The sequence below is a fragment of the Sebastes umbrosus genome, chromosome 18 (genome assembly GCF_015220745.1).
Source record: "Sebastes umbrosus isolate fSebUmb1 chromosome 18, fSebUmb1.pri, whole genome shotgun sequence".
In the NCBI taxonomy this organism is placed as follows: Eukaryota; Metazoa; Chordata; class Actinopteri; order Perciformes; family Sebastidae; genus Sebastes; species Sebastes umbrosus.
In genome coordinates this window covers 5,853,627-5,872,408 of record NC_051286.1, presented here as the reverse complement: position 1 = coordinate 5,872,408, position 18,782 = coordinate 5,853,627, and the positions used below count along the sequence as shown (strand labels likewise).

General features: G+C 39.5%; 1 protein-coding gene and 1 long non-coding RNA gene across 3 annotated transcripts in view; one reads left to right on the top strand and one right to left on the bottom strand.

Annotated features, from left to right (window-relative positions):
• Positions 1-18,782, bottom strand: part of LOC119476735 (disks large-associated protein 2) — a 110,621-nt gene that overhangs the window by 50,197 nt on the left and 41,642 nt on the right. The window lies entirely within an intron of this gene.
• The window catches only part of LOC119476736, a 115,103-nt gene that overhangs the window by 62,742 nt on the left and 33,579 nt on the right, over positions 1-18,782 (top strand). The gene's annotated exons all lie outside the window — the stretch shown is intronic.

The window sequence follows — 18,782 nt, the reverse complement described above, 5'->3', positions numbered from 1 at the left end:
TTCACTTATACAGTGAGGAAGGAACCCGTAAAAAAAAACGCCAACCAAAACATTTTATTTTTAGCATTTTGCATTATGTGGTTTGATCAAGAAAAAATGTTTGTATTGTACGTTTCCACAAACCATGGGATACGTTGAATGTCGACGTTTCTGAACCCAAAAATATTTTTCATAAATAGGTTTCATATCGGCCTCGTATCACGCTTGCAGAAACACACAATGCCACGTGGGTAACGTTGTGCAATGATTAGTTAGGTTTAGGAAACAAAAGTACTTGGTTAAGGTCAGAAAAAAGATTATGGTTTGTGTTGAAATAATAACGTAACAATGCAACGTAACAACGCAACGTAACAACGTAACGTAACAGCGTAACGTAACAGCGTAACGTAACAACGTAAGTACTGTAACAGCGTAAGTACTGTAACAGCGTAAGTACTGTAACAACGTAAGTAGCGTAAAAAATAACAACCACCCTTTTCGCGGTCTTTCTTACATCACATTAAGTAACAAGCATAACAATATTATGTAACAAGCGTAAAGTCAACGCTTACTTTTGGTTTCACAGTGGGCACGAACAGCGGTAATATTCTTACTCTGACTGAATGCAAAAACGTCGTCATTCAGCGTGTCCGTGGTTTGCAGAAATGTACATTGCCAACATTTTTCCTGGGCTTGTAATTTTGATGATGCACATTACAGCAAGACATTAAAGACATCAGCTTTAAACTCTGGTTTTCTAGTTAGAGGATGGTCTTAATATTTTAATACCTTTCTGGGACCCATTCTTTTTCATCTCTAGACAGTAATCTGTTTTTTCTCCCTCCAAATATAATCATTCGGGTGGTACTAGATGTTACTGGGATACAGATAGCTTGAAATTGGCTGTTGAAGTGACTCTTCACAATCTTCTACAGCTGTTTCATCTGAATGCCATGACCCACTCAGTAGTCCAGCAGCCATGCCTGCTTATCTATCTCCACTAGTCTAACAAACAGCCAATAGTTACATCAGAAACACCATCATCTTTTAGCTTGCACTATATCGTAAAGACATTCACATTATAGGGTCAATCCCTATAGTCATATACCGCTACATGGTAACATGATTATTATGAAATAATGAAGTAAAAGACACAAAACATCTGTTTGCTCCCACAGAGTGGGTGTCTGCATCACTGTCAGCCTGATCTGCATTTCTCTCTACGATCACCCCAGGATTCTGATTACATAAAGTCTCTTGAGGTGGTTTGATTACCCCATAATCAGCTGTTTCGACGCTAATCTTTCAACCCAGATTGGTCTCTTTAGCTGTCAACCAATTCATTTCAAGTAGAGTCAATTTGACATAAATCATTTTCCAGAGAGAGACAGAAGGAAGAAAATAAACTACTAAGAAGATGCTGAAATGTTTTCAATGATTAATTAATCATTAAGCAGATGTAGATCATGGCTGCAGTGTAATTATCTTAGATTACTTTAGTATTACCCCTCCTTCAGTCCACAGATACATCCATCCTCTCCAGGGTTACTGTTGATGAAATTTAACTTTATTTACTTATTTATTTACACCTCTAAACTGACACAAATTAGACCACGGACCCCCATTTGATAAGACTTTAAAACAGAAAGTGTCTAAAACCCATGACCAAAATAGTCTTACATTCTGTCATTGTGTTAGCTTTCGCTGGGAACCCCCTCAATGTGGGAACCACTGTCTTTCATATCACATATATTTGGTATTATTAGAATCAAACCAGGGCTGTCAATCGATTAAAATATTTAATCGCTATTGCATGATTGTCCATAGTTAATTGTGATTAATCGCAAATTAATTATAATTTTTTTATCTGTTCAAAATTTACCTTAAAGAGAGATTTGTCAAGTATTTAATATTATCAACATGGGAGTGGGCAAATATGCTTGCTTTATATAAATGTATTGGAAAATCAATGGAAATTAATGGAAATCAATTAACAACACAAAGCAATGACACATATTGTCCAGAAACCCTCATAACATGGCATATCGAAGCCCAGCAGGCAACAACAGCTGTCAGTGTGTCAGTGTGCTGACTTGACTATGACTCTCCCCAAACTGCATGTGATTATCATAAAGTTGGCATGTCTGTAAAGGGGAGACTCGTGGGTACGCATAGAACCCATTTTCATTTACATATCTTAAGTTCAGAGGTCAAGAGACCCCCTTAAATTTAGGTGGCAGTTTGGAGCGTTATTTAGCCCCTTTCGCAACAAGTTAGTATGACATGGTTGGTACCAATGGATTCCTTATGTTTTATAGTTTAATATGATGCCAGTATATTCACTCTAGCTTTAAAACTGAGCCAGCTACAACCTATAAATTGCAATTTGCATTTATACGATAAAAGAAATTAGTATCGTTAAAACTAATTTGCGTTGATGTGTTATCGCGTTAACTTTGACAGCCCTAAATTTACAGCGGTTATTTTGTAAAAATGTTGCCTCATGAACCCAATTTTGAAACAACTTAGGTGACATCAAATGTTCAAAAATGCACAAAAATGTTCTTTCACCAACAATCAAAAATAATCCTGGGTTTGGTTGTATGTGTGTACTTAATTGCTACGGCAAGTTTGTCTCTGCGTTTCCACACGGTGAATAGAAAGGGCAAGGTGAAGCTAAAAATAGCAGAATGTGAGCACATCCAAAATGCTTCTGCAGGTGCTTAATCAAAAAGTCAAACTTAAGGCACAAACCAGACAAAAGATCCATACGCTGTACTAACTAATAGCTCCCAATAAATGTAGGGCAACATTTCAAGATTTTCTTCAGGCTTTGTCAAGACTTTGCAAATTGATTGATGCTTTTTACCTGAAAACATTCTGACTGGTAACATTTTTGGATAACTTCATCCTCCGGGAGCAATTTCATCCCCGAGAGGAATGTGAATGAGTTGAGCTGTCAACTCTCTGTAGTTTTAAATCTGTGCGTTGTAGAACACCATTGTGTTTAAATTCAATATTCATGCCAAGCCACTTTTAAACTATATTGAACTGCTACTCTTCATATTGAATGTTGTTGAAATGAAGTAGCCTGTGGCAGAGGTACCGGCGGAGCAGGAGGCCAGTGACACCTGCCATCGTTTTCATAGTGAGGATGTGAGGGTGGTGCAGTCAAGTTATGGGAGTTCACATCATATAACAACTTGGTCCAGTATGACAACACAAACACACACTGACTGTCTGCCGGAGGAGCTGTGGCATCCAATATCTGCAACAGACTGCTCTGCAACTTCTACTAATACATAGTGGCCGGTGCACAGTTCTGTGGGTGCGGGGGAGGTGACATCAAGGCAAGGGGTGCCGGCAGGCTCAACAAACAGGTAAAAAAAAGATACTAGCTGTGTCACAGGGCTGAATCTGGATACCCTGCAGGCAGTAGCAGAGGGGAGGATGAGTTCCTCAGCTCTATCTTGGACAATACCGCCCACTCTCCTTACGATGAGTTGATGCAACTATGGAGCACCTTTAGCCTGCAGCTCATCCGCCTGAGGTGAACCGTGGAGTGTTTCAAGTGCTGTGTTATTTGAACAGACTTCCATGTGGCCACACAGCCCTTCTGATTCTACAATAGCACCAGTTTGAGTCACCAGCAGAGTGCTGCAGCCTGGTCGCCAGCAAACCTCCATGAATGTACCTGGAGTGGACTAGTCTGCACATCTGTCCTGCATGTTTTTTACATGTCTTTTCTATGTCAACCAGTAGTTTTGAATAGGGCTGTGACTTGGCAAGAATCTGCTGATACGATACATATCACGATACAGGGTTTACGATTCAATATATTGCGATACTGTAAGCAAGGCGATGTATTGCATTTTTTTTTTCTAATTCCAGAAAAACTGACATAGTATACAGTGTTAATTTTGGCAGCTATTTTAGATTAAGTTTTAGTCTTAGTCTTAAAATGAAAATGCTGATTAGTTTTAGTCACATTTTAGTCATTTTTAGTCACACATTTTATGTGTGTGAATGCAAAGCAGTTGTGCTTGGATGAATATAGGTTAAATAAAATGCACATCTCTGAGCACATGAGCATCATCTGACAATGTAATCGTACAGTATGAGAGGAGAGCTGAAACCAGAAGCAAAGGAAAAAAGAGGACACATGGAGTGGGAGAGATTGATGGACTTCAGAGAGTAGTGAATTAAGCTCCTGTTTTTAGCTCCTGAAAGGCTTTTGAGAAAAGCAAGCAAGCTTGTTTTTTGAAGATTGCATTTACAGTTCAGAAGATTACATGCAGCTACGGTGTGAATGTAAATCAAACTGTGTAGGTTGATATACTGTATGCAAAAGTGAAAGATTTTAGAAAACATTTCTATTAAGGTGCTTTATTATCAGCTGTAGCTAACATACTGAATTTAGTTGTCATGGCTGATTTTATTTTTCTTCAATGGGACAATACGTTTTATACGTGCAAATACTCCCTCTTAGCTCTTTAAGACCTCACATAGCAAATCCATGAAACATTGATGAGAGCTTTCCGGTATCCCAGCTTATGCAACAGCTATTGTGGTGCATGATCAACAGGCTGTTTCCTCTCTACCTTATAAATGTGCTTCGGTCAGCACCTGATGCAGCCTGTAATACATTTTTTTTTTCCCCTGAGAAAGATGCCACACACAGAGGGGGGAGAGATTAGGGCTAGAGCGGAAGAGGAAAAAAAAAAAGAGAGAGGGGAAAGCCTCGCTGCTTGCTCGGCTCTCTGGGAAACCAGTGTGATGCTGCCTGCTAAGTTAAAGCTCTGCCGCTATGCTACAGTCAGCGCCTGGCCAGCATTTCCCAAGATGGTTGCATAACTTGGAATAAATGAGGCCTTCCTCCTCCACACCAATGCACAGCTAGCTAATGCCACAGGGAAGAACAGAGCAACAGGCTGCCAAACTGTAGCGCATGAATCACTGTTGAAAAATAACATCCTTGAGAGATAATTTATCGATCAGCGTTGAGGAAAAACATCCGTTCTTAATCAATCGTTATTACTCGCCCGGGTTGTTCCCTAGCCCTGACCTCTAAATCAAAGACTTGAACTCAGATGTTTGGTGAGAAAAATAAGCCACCGTCCACTTGGAAACAAATCAAATCAGGTCAGTCACAGAGCTGTCAGACACCCTCATGATTCACATTAAATCTATCAAGGTTTACAGTGACGCTGGAGGGCCAAAACAAGCAGAGAGCTGATATGACTATCATGAGCAGGGACTGCCAGCTTTTATCAACCTCAATCTCTCACAGTCTTGGATAGCAGAACCAAGCTTTTCTTAAATATTTATAAAAGTTTGACATGTAAAGAATAAAAACTGTCATAGACAAAGCACTGGCCAAGAGTTGAGTGTATCTCAACTGCAAACACTAACTGTCTTAAAATGGAAATGTGAAGGGTTACTAGCCAACCACCTCAATAGAGTCAAAATAATTACAATGGAGACTTGAAACACAGATACAGTGTATTATTAACATAGTTCATTACCTTTACAAGCACAGAGTAATACTACTGTTGGCCCAGCCCGGTCGCACTAAATGGCGTATGAATGACACGGTAATCGTAAGTCATTTTGCATGCAATAAGAGTGCCGTTCTTGCTTTTGGCTTGTCATTTTTATGCCATGTAGTCTGTACTGACTGCAATGTAAATGCATCTGCACCAATAAGCTACGCTCAGAGCTAGTGACGTAGAAGAAAAAGGGAAAAAAGACTGCTTATACAGAGACTGGTGTTGGTGTACCAAAGAGTTATTCTGAAGTGACATTTGTGACGTGTTTTCCGTACTTCTGTTACATTGTTTCCGTGCGTAATTTACTTGGTTTACGTACTTATTTTAAGGCCAACTGTGATGTTTTTCCTAAACTTAACTAAGGGGTTATGTTGCCTAAACCTAACTGCGGCCGTAGTTTTGTTGCGTGGCGTACAAATGACACGCAAAAAGGCTAAAATGTGTTCTCGTGACACAAGTAATGTCCTTGTAATCTTGGGCTATTTATACGCCTTCCCATAAGATTGAATTTGTTGGCCAAACTCCATTTAAGGTCTTATTCAAGCTAAGCTGTTTACATGTACTTTCCGTAGCCTGTGATTTGATCTGTCTCCCTGTTGCCATAAATAAACCAATTAACAGAATATTCCTGTATACCTGAGGTGTGCTGCCCATTGCTAGAACAATCTGCCAAAAAGTATTCACGAAAGCATTCAGCACCCTCTTCTTTTTTCACTAAATAATAGTTTAATTTCCTGTGCCCACTAATTACTAGTTGGGGTCAAAGAAGTATAGCCTATCCCAGCATGCACTGGATTTGGAGGCAGGCAGACAATTTTGGAGAGGTTGATAAAGTCACTGACATTCAAACCTGTAGTCAATTTAGAGTCTATGTGACTGTGGGAGGAAGCTGACTGTCTTGAAGACTGAACGGATGAAGCCTCTTAGATGAGTGGTGATGTACTGTGAAGTTTCCTTGACTCTGTAGATATGAGAAGGAGCTGAAGATCCCAACAGGAATGACATAGTGTGTTTAAAAGTGCATGAGTATCCTGGTTATGATCGGGTTTTTGGAATATCCTGGTTATGCGTTGCGCATGTAAACACCATATCCTGCTTTTGAGAAACCTGGATATGCTAGGTGGAGTACTCGGATAGAAACAGGGATGCTATGGCATGTAAACACCGTAATTGAACAGGTGTGTGGAAGTGAGAAACTAGCTACGCTTTGAACTTCAACGCAAGCTTTTTTATTCTTTGTACAACTACTTTGATCAGCTATAAACATTTTGGACAAAGTAGTACAAACTTTTTACTCCAAATAAACTAGAAACAAGGGGAGGGAAGACAAGTACAGTGCTAGACCTTATCTGTTTAGATGATCAGATGTAAAAGTTGGCATGACCTGGCAATAATTGATTCATATTGTGATACAATAATGGTAACAGAGGGGTAGCAAAATATTTACTGGCTTGAAATAACCACAGCATCATACTGTTAATAAAGGTATATCCCTCTAGCAGTACTGCAGATACAGCAGAGGGGAGACCGTTTTTAATGGTATCATGTGTTTGCTCATACACACAGGGACAGTAGAGAACATTATATAAGTGGAAGCAGTGTTAGACCTTGCAACTGAGACAAAATCACATTCAATTGGATGTAGCTTTGCAGCAGAGGCTGCATTTCACCTTTTGATATATCCGCCCACTCCCTCCCACTGCTGCTGCGCTCTCCTCGGCAGGCAGACACTGGCTGATGTTGTAGTGATGCCACACACCCTGGACACAGCCTCAGTCTCTTCTCTACGCCCTTCAGTGGAAGAAAACGCCAAATAGGGAGCTTATAGTCCGTCGCTGCTCACTGTGAAGCCGCCTGTAAAGCCTCCCACACTACATTGATTTAACACAAAAGATAAGGTCCTATATATTATAGAGCTATAACATACTGTATGATCCCCTCAGGATTTATGTTTAGCCTATCTCTGGATACTTTTATAGATCTGTATACTTATTATCTCCACCAGGAGATTATGTATTTGGTCATGTGAGTGCGTGCGTACGTACGTGTGCATCTCTGTGTCTGTCTGTCCACGGCTAATCTCACACACTGCTGGACCCATCAGCCTAATATTTGTTGTGCTCATTTATGACTATATGCTGAAGGACCTCTCATGGTTGCAGTGATTCACACTTTTTGAAAACATATTTTACTGACGGTTTTATACCATCATTGACTCACTACTCTCAACCGGCTGGTTCTGCGAGTGATCAACAACTGCTTCAGTTTGGATTCTTGTTTCTGCTACGAATTGTTCCTCTCATGATTTGCACGCCTAGGTAAGACAATTGCATGTATGAATGCATAACTATCGCTTAGCCTAGTTCACTATCACTTAGCTTAGCATCTTCTCATGTCGGTAGGGGGAGAGCTAGTTAGCTGTTAGCAGCCGATGAGCAGCGGAGTCCTGTGGTGTGGTTAACAGAGCAAACAGCTAGTGGGGCTAATATATCTAACAGAGCTAACAGCTAACATAACTAAACACAGCAGGGCTGACCGTTTTTGTTCAGAAGAAGCGTCATACAGTCAATATGACTGAAGCGTTACACAGTGAACTGCAGTTTAGCTGCACAGAGTCATTGCAGACAGCTGCATAGATTAAAATGAGAGCGTATCTCTCACGATGGACAATTGTGGTTTGTATTCATTAAACCTTTAACATTTTTAATTTTAATTTAATTAAACTTTTCTAGTTGTATCTGAAAGAAGAGCAAAATGATTAACTTGGGTCTGAAATCTTAGGTCAGATGCACTGACAATGGCCCCCTTTTGAGTCTTTATGAGTTCCAGTTTAAATCTAACCAAGTATAACAAATCAAGGCAGCCATGTGAGATGACCAGAAATAGTATAATCCCTTCCACATGAAGTCTGCTCCTGTGCATCGAGTACTAATCCTAACCTTTCTGTTATTTCCGGCGATATACGAAAATATATCACTGCTTATGATACAACATGGAAAAAAAAAACTAAAACCCAGGTGTACTGTAGGAGGCTAAGCTTTGGCATCTTGCCTTTCCTCATTCAGGTCTTGCAGCAAATGTTGACACATCTCCATGGAAACTGCTCATATGTAGAGTATGTAGTGTTGCAGAAGTCTCATTTGTGCAGCCTGTGTGAATATTGGGACTGTGGAACTCTTAAGTTGCGTAGGATGTTTAAGCATCTGCCTACAAAATGTTTACCTCAACATATTGATCTGAAATGTATGACTGCACGGAGAATACTGCTTTATTCTACACATGTTGTGTTACGTGTGTTTAGACCATGGCTGCCATGAATTATAACAGACAGTATAACTACTAACGCAGGTGCTTGTTTGCTGTTCAAGGTATTAAATTGGATGGTTATGTTAGTTTAAAATTCAGCCAATATAGCAGTAACTTACAATATACTTGCATCACTTTTAAATCTGCAAAATGCATCTGTGCAGTTTCTCATGGATTTGATCTATTTCTGCATTATCAGTCTGTGTGTAAATACCTACATTCCCCAGCATATGTGAAACTGTTATGGCTTTCAGGACGTTTTGGAAAATATACCATCTGTTGTGGCTACAGATACTGAATAGCTAACATGTGGATATCAAGTGCAGGAAAGTCACACTGTGGCAGCAACAACACAGAAAACTGCCAGAAAAGCACAAACAGTCAAGCTAGATGTGTGCCAGACAAGACACACGAAACACTGATGTTGGGAAACAGCATTGCTTGTTGCATTAAAGGTTATTGTCCATATACAGCATAACACATTTATCCTCACACATGTAAAAGTGTTGCTAATGCTGAACAAAAACTGATAGGAAACAATTTCTGCAAAGATTTAACATTGGTGTTCGGCCATTATTGTCAGCAACAATGTGATTTATTAAACTGTAGAAACTTACAGTAAGATACAAACAAACAAGCCAACATTTAGTCCATCTTTATTGAACTCTGGTGCGGTTCAACAACTTGTGTGGTTCGTTTGGACAGTTGTGAACGCAGTAATCGTACTCTGATGCGGACCAAAACAACCAGTCCGAGACCACCTCTCGCAAACAATCTCGGAACAAGCAAACCAAAACGCAGGATGCCTGTGCGGGAATTTTCAAATGCGGATTGGTTCTGCATCCGCATTAATATGTCAAATTTGTACTTCTTAGGACGACAGAAAATACCGTTAAAACGCCATTTTTTTACGTCTTTTGTACGTGTTAACGTGTCCATTTTTAACGTTTGAAATTGGGTTCACCAGTTTCTCAGGGGAAACCCTATAAAATCATTGCAAGTGAGAAAACAAATCCCCGATATCAATTGACATAGGCTTTTCATTTAATGTGGTGTGTTCGCCAAAGTATCCACTAGATGGTAGTATTAGTGCACAAATGGCAACCTGTTGAATTTTGAGTAGGTTGAGTAGATTTCGATGTAAACCGGTTAAGATCCATTCTGATTAATGGCGGCATTTTAGTGCAGCCAAGGGCCGGTGTTTTTAACACATTTATTTTAATAATCAGTATAAATGTAATACAAGGTCTTTCTAAATGTGCAGAAAGTGTTATTAAACCCATAATTAATAAGACTTGATTTGACAAAATTGAAAAAAAAAATGTTTTGACTTTATCACCAATGACTCGGGACCTCACATGGACTTGAGTCTTTTAACTTGAAAATACTTGATACATTCCCCCAAGCCCAAAGATGAAAATGTATGTTATTTCAAAAGTGTGCCACAAATCAGTTAATTTCCCTTCATTTCCAGAATCAACTAACGTTAACACTGTTCATTCCCAGCAAGTCAACACTTAATCCCCCAGATCCACTTTGTTTGAACCAATCCGACATCATCCATTCAAGTTCCAATCAAGAACCATGAAGAACTAACGTTACGTTACTGAGCGGCAGATAGAAAAAATTATACCAAAGATAATTTAGTTTGCGTACAAAAACTATGTGGCGGTCAAAAAAAAATTAACTGCAGTATGCAAAACGTGCGGGTCGAAAATTACAGACAGAAAAGCAAATGGCATTACATTTGGTGCAGAGACCATTATGACTTGTTTAGGACTTGAAACTCAAAGTTTAGGACTTGGGACTTGCCTGTCTTGAATTGGGACTTGACTTGGGACTTGATTGCAAAGACTTGAGACTTACTTGTGACTTGCTAAACAATGACTTGGTCTCACCTCTGCTATCTGGCCAGACCGACTGTAATAATGTCTTCATGATAATGCAATACAGTATGCCGTTGATCTCTAGTTATTACATGAAAGGTGGTCCAACATCTTTCTGTGCACAGACAGAGAAAAGTACAGAGGAAAAAAGAAATCGCATAAAACCAAAGCTAATCCCAAATGCATTGTGCTATTTGATGTTTTCTTTATTATGAGGAAACGGAATGAAAAATAAGCCTCTTCCGAAAAATCCTGATATCTGCACCTCATATCTGCAACAACTGCAATATTTAAGCGCAAGCCGGGCCTTCATCCTCGTCGTGTTTTAACAGATGTTTAATGCAGGATGCCTGCTTTGACCAGATACTTTGTCAGGCTTCATTACAGCAATAGAAAAGTAATGCTCTTAAGATATATCTCATCCATACACCTTGACTAAGAAGCATCTGTTTAAGTGATATACAGTATGTGGAAAGGCATCAGCATGGTGCAGCTTACCCTGGCCTGCGGCGAGTACCTCTACACAAAAACACATTACCCCCCTGTGTGTCACACATTGGCCTTTATAGCCGCACGACAGGACAAAAGTGAAACAATCCCTGTAACTCTCTGTAAACCCTTTCACTTTATTCTGGCAGCAGCATCATCACTGACATTGATTGACAGCTTTCAGCGTGTTTAAGCAAAGTCATCCGGTCTTCCCATGCACGTGGGCACATGACGTGACACTGAAACAAGTGTTTTAATCACAACTATATTTTAAGCCCCGCTGACAAATGATCATCCTACAGTTATTACATTATCCGTTGCTGGTCTTTGGGAAAATTGTGCTTTTTGTAGTAAATTTTATATATTCCTTGCAAAATCATCCACATTTCATGGGAAGGCGTATAAATAGCAAGACATTACAAGTACATTCTGCGTGTCAAAACAATGCATTTAAGCCTTTTCGCGTGTCATTTTTACGGCAGGCAACAAAACTACGGTAACATCCGCAGTTATTATTATTTAGGTTTATGAAAAACATCATGCTGGGGATTAAAATAACTACGTAAAATAAGTAAAATACGTACGGAAACAACGTAACAGAAAAACACGTCACTAACGTATCTTCAAAATAAGTCAACAACACTTTGGGACACGAACACCGGTCTCCTGGTTTAAAGTCGTGTGTTTGTTGGACCCATCCATCTACGTCACTAGCCCTGATCGTATCATATTTACGCAGTCAGTACAGACTACATGGCGTACAAATGACACGCCAAAAGCAAGCACAGCATTCTTACTGCGCGAAATGACTCGCAAATTACCGTGTCACTCATACGCCATTTCGTGCGACCGGGCTGGCAAAACCACTGTTTAGTGGTTGCTTCTATGAAACCACTTTATTATATTTGGACACAGGCTTTAGTGGTTAATGCATATAGTATTGGGCATAATACACAGGGGGGTATTTAAATATAAGTTTCATGCAGCATTGCATGGAGTGCTTCCTTACAACGTGCTGTGAGAGTAAATACATATATTACGTGTACTGGAAACAGCCAACCCTTTAATATAAACACTGAGGATATTATTAGGTTATGGGGTTTAAAGTGTCCTCCAGATGATTTAATATTTGTTTGTGTGAATTTTGCCGTAAGGAAAACACAGAGCTGTTTAAAGCTTTTTAGATGCTGACTTTTGCCATCAACATTAAAATTAAGCAAAATGCTTACTAGAGTTATGCAAAATAGCCACAGCAGAGCGGCTCCAGATGGGATGTGTCACATCAAGAAATTGTAAGACTTAGCTATACTAAGTATTCTAAATAAAATTTTAACATGTAGGGCTGCAACTAATTACTTTTTTCATTAAGGACTACTCATCGTTGATTAATCATTTGGTCTATAAAATATAAGACAATATAAAAAGCCCGTTTTAATCATAAAGACCCAAAGGGGAAGTCTGGTCTCCTGTTCATAGCTATACACGAAAAGTAATGCACTGCAATTTGTGTATATCACACAAAATCAATTTGTGTGTAATTAACGTAATCGTGAACCAGGAAATATATATAGTGGCGAACGCCACGTAAGGAGGAGATTGGGTGGATGGATGGGTCAAAAAATACTGGACCTCGCCCCGTAAGCCCGGCATTCATGTTCCGTGTGAAACCAGAAGTCAACATTGATATATTTATCATGTAACTTACGTAGTTAAGTTACGCCACTTCCGGAGTTATTTTAAACCAAACCATCTTTTCCTAAACTTAACTAAGTAGTTCTGTTGCCTGAACCTAACTAAGTAGTTTTGTTGCCTAAACCTAAGCAAGTTGTTTCCTATGAAGACGGAAGTTTATTTTGAAAAGACTATATGCATGTAACGAGGTGAAATTGACACGTGTTGCTGGACATTTGTTAAAAAATGAATGAAAGAGGAGGAATAACTTTTTTGTAAGACATCATACAAACTGTTGCATGAGAATACGTTGAAAGGGGACATCTTCAAACTGCTTCGTTTGTGTGACCAAAAGCTCAATCCACGGAGATATCTAATTTACTATAATACAAGACGCGGAAGCTGGGCGATCAAATGTTTGGCTCGATCGAATTTTAAAATGGTTGCAAATGAATTTCCTCTTAATTGACTAATTAATCGACTAATCGTTTCCCACCTTATTTCAGTGGCAAAGACGGAACTGTACAGTATATCTAGTGTAGTCAAAGTAAGCATCTGTTTACTCCATTAACTGAAGTACCAGGACCTGCAATTTTTTTTTCAGGCTGCTGACAAATAAGCAATATATCGTATCTATATCTACATCTTCATGTCAAGAAAACATTACAACCTCTCTTGGTGTGCAGGTCCAACTGTTTACCATTTTTTGATCTTCAGCTTGTAAATGTATTCAGCCGTGGAGCTCATTAGGATTTCCATGTTGTCATTCTGTATTGACTGCAGGTGATGCGCCATACAAACCACACATTTTAATGGCTTCTTTGTTACACGCGCTTTCGCAAGGTTTCCCGTGTCGTAGTAAAAGCCTAGCACTTTGTAGACAAAGATGGATGATGCAAATTGAAAAAAAAAAAAATGTTTTTCTTCTTTCCTCGCTGCCAGCATGTTCTGTCATGGTTCTGGAGAGGGTTTCCACATGTGGGAATTCAAAGGTGCACCACTCTCTTAATTAGGCTGTTTTGTCATGTACCGCTCCATCTGTCTTGAGCCCACTGCAGCAGAGAGAGAGAGGAAGAGAGACAGAGAAAGGATGTGGAGTGGGGTGGGGTGGGGAACAACTCCTCCTCCAATACCTGTGCAGCCTGCACCAGATTGTCAAACAGCCAGTGTGAAAAGTTGAGCTTTAATGACGGCTAACTGAATGTGAAGCACATGAAATATAGAAGACAGGCCCTCCTCCTGATGGCTGTGCGGAAGACACATTAAAAGATGCTGCACGTTGCTCAAGCAGAGGAAGAGGGAAACTGCCATGAGAGGAGTCTTATAATAAACTATATAAAGAGGATGATACTTGGCAGCCAACCTAAACAGCAGGATTGCCCCACCCAGCAATACATGTTAAAGAGATTTTTTCAAAATCAATATCGGTTTAAGTGAACGCTATATTTAGAATATCTTCACCGCTTTACCTCGCCATCAGACAGCCCTTCCTGACAGGGAACTGAAGTTATTATGTATGCCCTCTGCAAAGCCACCAGACTCCATTGACAAAAGCGTCATTTTACCTCGCAGAACACGGGAGTCGCTGGTCTGCCACTGCCTCGATCGGTTCATTTGTTTGTGTGACTTTGAGAGTTCGTTCAGATTCATCAAAGTCACACAATAACACAAACTAACCGATCGAGGCAGCGGTAGACCAGCAGCTCCCGTGTTCTGCGAGGTTAAATTAAGTTTTTGTCAATGGAGTCTGGTGGCTTTGAAGAGAGCATAGATGGATCATAGACTGTATAAAATAAAGACGTAGTCTCCGTGACATCAGCCATAGGTTTTTGAAGAGCAAAAATGAAGCTCAAAGTGGGTGGCTCCAGATGTCACCATCTTATCTGTCAGTGATGACACAGCCTAACTCACCACTAATCCAAAAACGGCCAAAGAGGTGGATTGTCAGTGGAGCTGAGGAGGAGCCAGCCTCAAGTGGCCATTTGAGGAACTGCAGTTTTTTGGCACCTCGGCGTTGGCTTCATTTCACAGCACCACTTAACTTCAGTTTGCCACTTGAGATGGATATAATGGCTTCAGTTCCTGTGCCCGTACTCCTGTCTGTTTCTCCAAACTGGGGCCGTGCTGACTGCCATTTACTGTCGGTAATACACTGACTATGTACCTCATACAACCCCACTGCAAAAAATCTGAACTATCCCTTTAAGGTAAACAACATAAAAGAGAGCTCCTGAAATTCAAATTACATTCCTAAAAGAAAAGACTGTTTACAGAATTACAAAACAGTAAGATTAGCATCTACACTCACTGTATTACCATAACTTCCAATGATTAAACTAGCACACAATAGAGGGGATTGTTTGAAGAAAAATACTCTGTTGTGGTGGTGTATTCATTTAGGTATCATAAATAAAACAAAGGTGTATAATGTGTTCCCTCACAGTAGCAATCAGGCTTAATTTTGTTAAAATATTTTGTTCTTATTAGTGTAAAAAATTACTCAAAATAAAGAATTACAGTCAGGTTATTGATATCGCAGCAGGGTGCTGCTGAGAGGCCGGGTCACGCCATTTGTCTAACGCTCAAGAGATAGGATAAAGGCTTGTTGCTGTGGCAACCACCTATCGCGTGACAGGGATGAAAGGCTGCTTTTTGAAGCCAAACCGAATGACAAAAAAAAAATACTTTTGATTTGTTAACATGACAAATTGCAGAGAAATTCCTTTCAGAGTTTGTCAGGGATCACGCCAACTAATCAACACAAAAATCTGTCTAGAAGCCAGGCTAATTTTCATCTGTAAAGACTGACTATGACATTTTGACACAGCTTTGGGTGGATGATGCATATCATTAGGCAACAGTTTTTTGTCACTGTTGTGTCAGAAGAATTGTCTTATTTTCAAATCATTAATTGCATTGTTGGATAAAGTTTTATACTTTTGTATATTTAGTTCGCCAACACGCAGAGAAAAAAGGAGTTAAGTGTAAAAAATGTATTGTTGTGTGACACAGTAAATATGAAATGACTCATTTGTTGAATTAAAACGGATCTGTTCCTTGATTCTGATTGCTGTAAACAAAGGTTATAATAGTTTTTAATTTTTAGTTAGTTTTTATTTTATTTTAGTTTTGACTTTTTAATTTAATTTAGTTTAATTTTAGTCAGTTTTCAGAGTGTGTTTGCCAGTTTTAGTTTTGTTTCAGTTTTTCAGAAAGTTTAGCTTTTATATATTTAGTTTTAATTTTACAGTAATTTTAATCTTCACGCATTGGTGTCCGATGTGAAGCGATGCGACATGCATGGCAAGACAGAGAATATTTGTAATTCTCTTTATTTAATTTTTTAAACCAAAAGCAGTTACAAAATAAGTTGTCATTTATGACAAATGGCTGTCATAATATATAATTCATTTGTTTTATATTTCCGTTTGTTTTCTTAGTCATTTTTATACTAGCAATCAGAATAAGGATTTCATTCGAACAGAAATTGATAAGCACAATCTGAATCAGAATCTAAAAAATCTAAACCCTGCCCATGCTCATGTTATGGTCTCCCAGCGCTGCTTTGACTCACAGAACAGCGCTGACAGTCTGTCAGAGAGGCGACTGAGGGGAACCTGCGACCGCCAGGTCCCAGGATTCATTACTCATGTGCTGTGACCTTCAAAGCGGACGTTCCACCTTGATGTACATGAAGTCACACACACACACGTGCACAGACATAAACACACAAATACTTCAACAGACGCATCATATTTGTTCGGTTGCGCTGACAGGGGAGGTGAGGAAGCCAACACTTGGACAACCATGTAGGCCAAAGCTCACCTGGATCACAGACTATAGAACAAGACGCAGCAGGGGCACCATCTGCTCCTAAAAACACGTTTTCAACATCAATTTGTAGCCTTTAAATGCAGTTCTTTGTATCGCTGCAAAATATTTATTTTAAACCAAATCGCAAGGACTTAATAGCTCTTTTGTCAATTTGTAATGTGCGTCTTGAAGGGTAATGTGTAGGGATTAGGGGTTATTTATTCATAAAATATTATTGTAGTTAGACTTAAAACAGGCATGTTTGGGGGTTGGTCTGTTGCTTGAGTTCAATTAAACGTTTAAAGGAATCATTCAGTGGAACGGCCAAATACTTCGCCCATCCTTACCATAATAACAATACTTTAGGAGCAACGTAAGTCAGACGGCGGCTAGCGCAGTCACGGTTTGGCGCTCGAAGCGTGTTGGAGAACTACGATGGCCTTGAGGTAACGTGAAAACATGAAAGTCTCTCTCTAGAGCCAGTGTTTGGTTTATCCGTTCTGGGCTACTGTAGAAACATGGCGGACTCCATGAAGAGGACCCGCTCCCTGTAGATATGAAGGACTCATTCTAAGCTAACGAAAACACTGCGATTCTTAATTTCAGGTGATTATACACTATGGTAACTTTACATTACACCGTAAGCCCAGGAAGCCCAATATATCCGCTACTGTCAGTTTCTGCAGTCCTTAAGCATCATTGTGCACAGCCTGCCAGTAGAGAATCTCATTTATTGATTGTCAGTGTCGTCTTAAGGCAGGCTGAGGTATAAATATGCGTTCTCTGTATGAGGCAGAGCTCGTGCATTGATTGAATTTACCTGGCACACTTCAAAGAGGTAGCTGAGTTCATGTCGATCGAACAGTTGTGACATAAGTTTGATTTTTTTTTTTTTTTCACTTCAGCCATGGCAACTGTCATTGCTCATGCTACTTGAGGTTCTTATTCCGATTTTCAAACTAATTTATTACTTCAAAAAGGAGCTTTGAATCAGTATTATGTTATATCAGTCCGTAATTAACAGTTGTGAAACCCCCGTTGAGAAACCGATCTATATGTCTGTGTGAGACCAAACTAAACATAGGACATAGGACACATGGACATAAAAGTCCAAACCTAAAAAAGAATATGCTCAAACTGCAACCCAAAGATGTCCACTAGTCACAAAATCCCTCAAGTCTCCTCAGACTTGACAACATTTCTAGAAAATTTCACTGCAGATTAATTACACCCTATTTAGTAATTAATGAGGGTTAATGAGGGTTTAGAAGAACTTTAATTATAACTACAAGTTGCACACCCATGTGCCAATCTCTCTGGTTATGTAAGTGAAAGTTTTTTTTTTTATAGCTGAAGTCTCAACCTGACAGTGCTGAGAGAGAAAAATACAGGAAATCCCCTCTGGAGTTTTTCTTTCTTTGACTACAGCAACACCTGTATATGACTGTCAGCGTGGTGTCTTTGAATCTTCAGGGTTGTCCATTCCACTTGAAGGAGCAGACAGCTGTTAACAACTCTGAGAGGTCCCTTGTGAGGCTTACTGCGTTAGACAATTACACGGGACATGTTAACGTCGACCACCCGCGTATAAAGGACTATGTTAAATGGGCCATGCTGTAACTATAGAGTACTTTATCATACAGATTGTAATAAAGATGGCTTTCTTCTGACAGATACGTGAAGTAAGTGGAAAAGATCGCCTCACTTGGAAATAGTGTTCATGAAACTGATGTATTATCACTCAACTTCTGTGTTTAGACAAAGGCATTAGAGCCCAAATGATTAGTTAATAGAAATAATCTTGTTTAAAGGAATACTTCACCCACAAAATGACCATTTGTATATCAATTACTCACCCTGTGTCTTGAAGAAAACGTCAATCAAAACATGCATCTTCACTAAAAACGTACTATTTAAAACACTTCGGACTCGCATGGAGCGGGAGACTCATCCATTCGAGTCCAAAGCGTTTTAAATAGTAAGGTTTTAGCGACGATGCATGCGTTTGGGACGTACTGAGCATACGCCTGGATAAATGAGACTTGGATTATACGGCACAAGGTGTGTGAGAAAAAATAAATAATTTCTA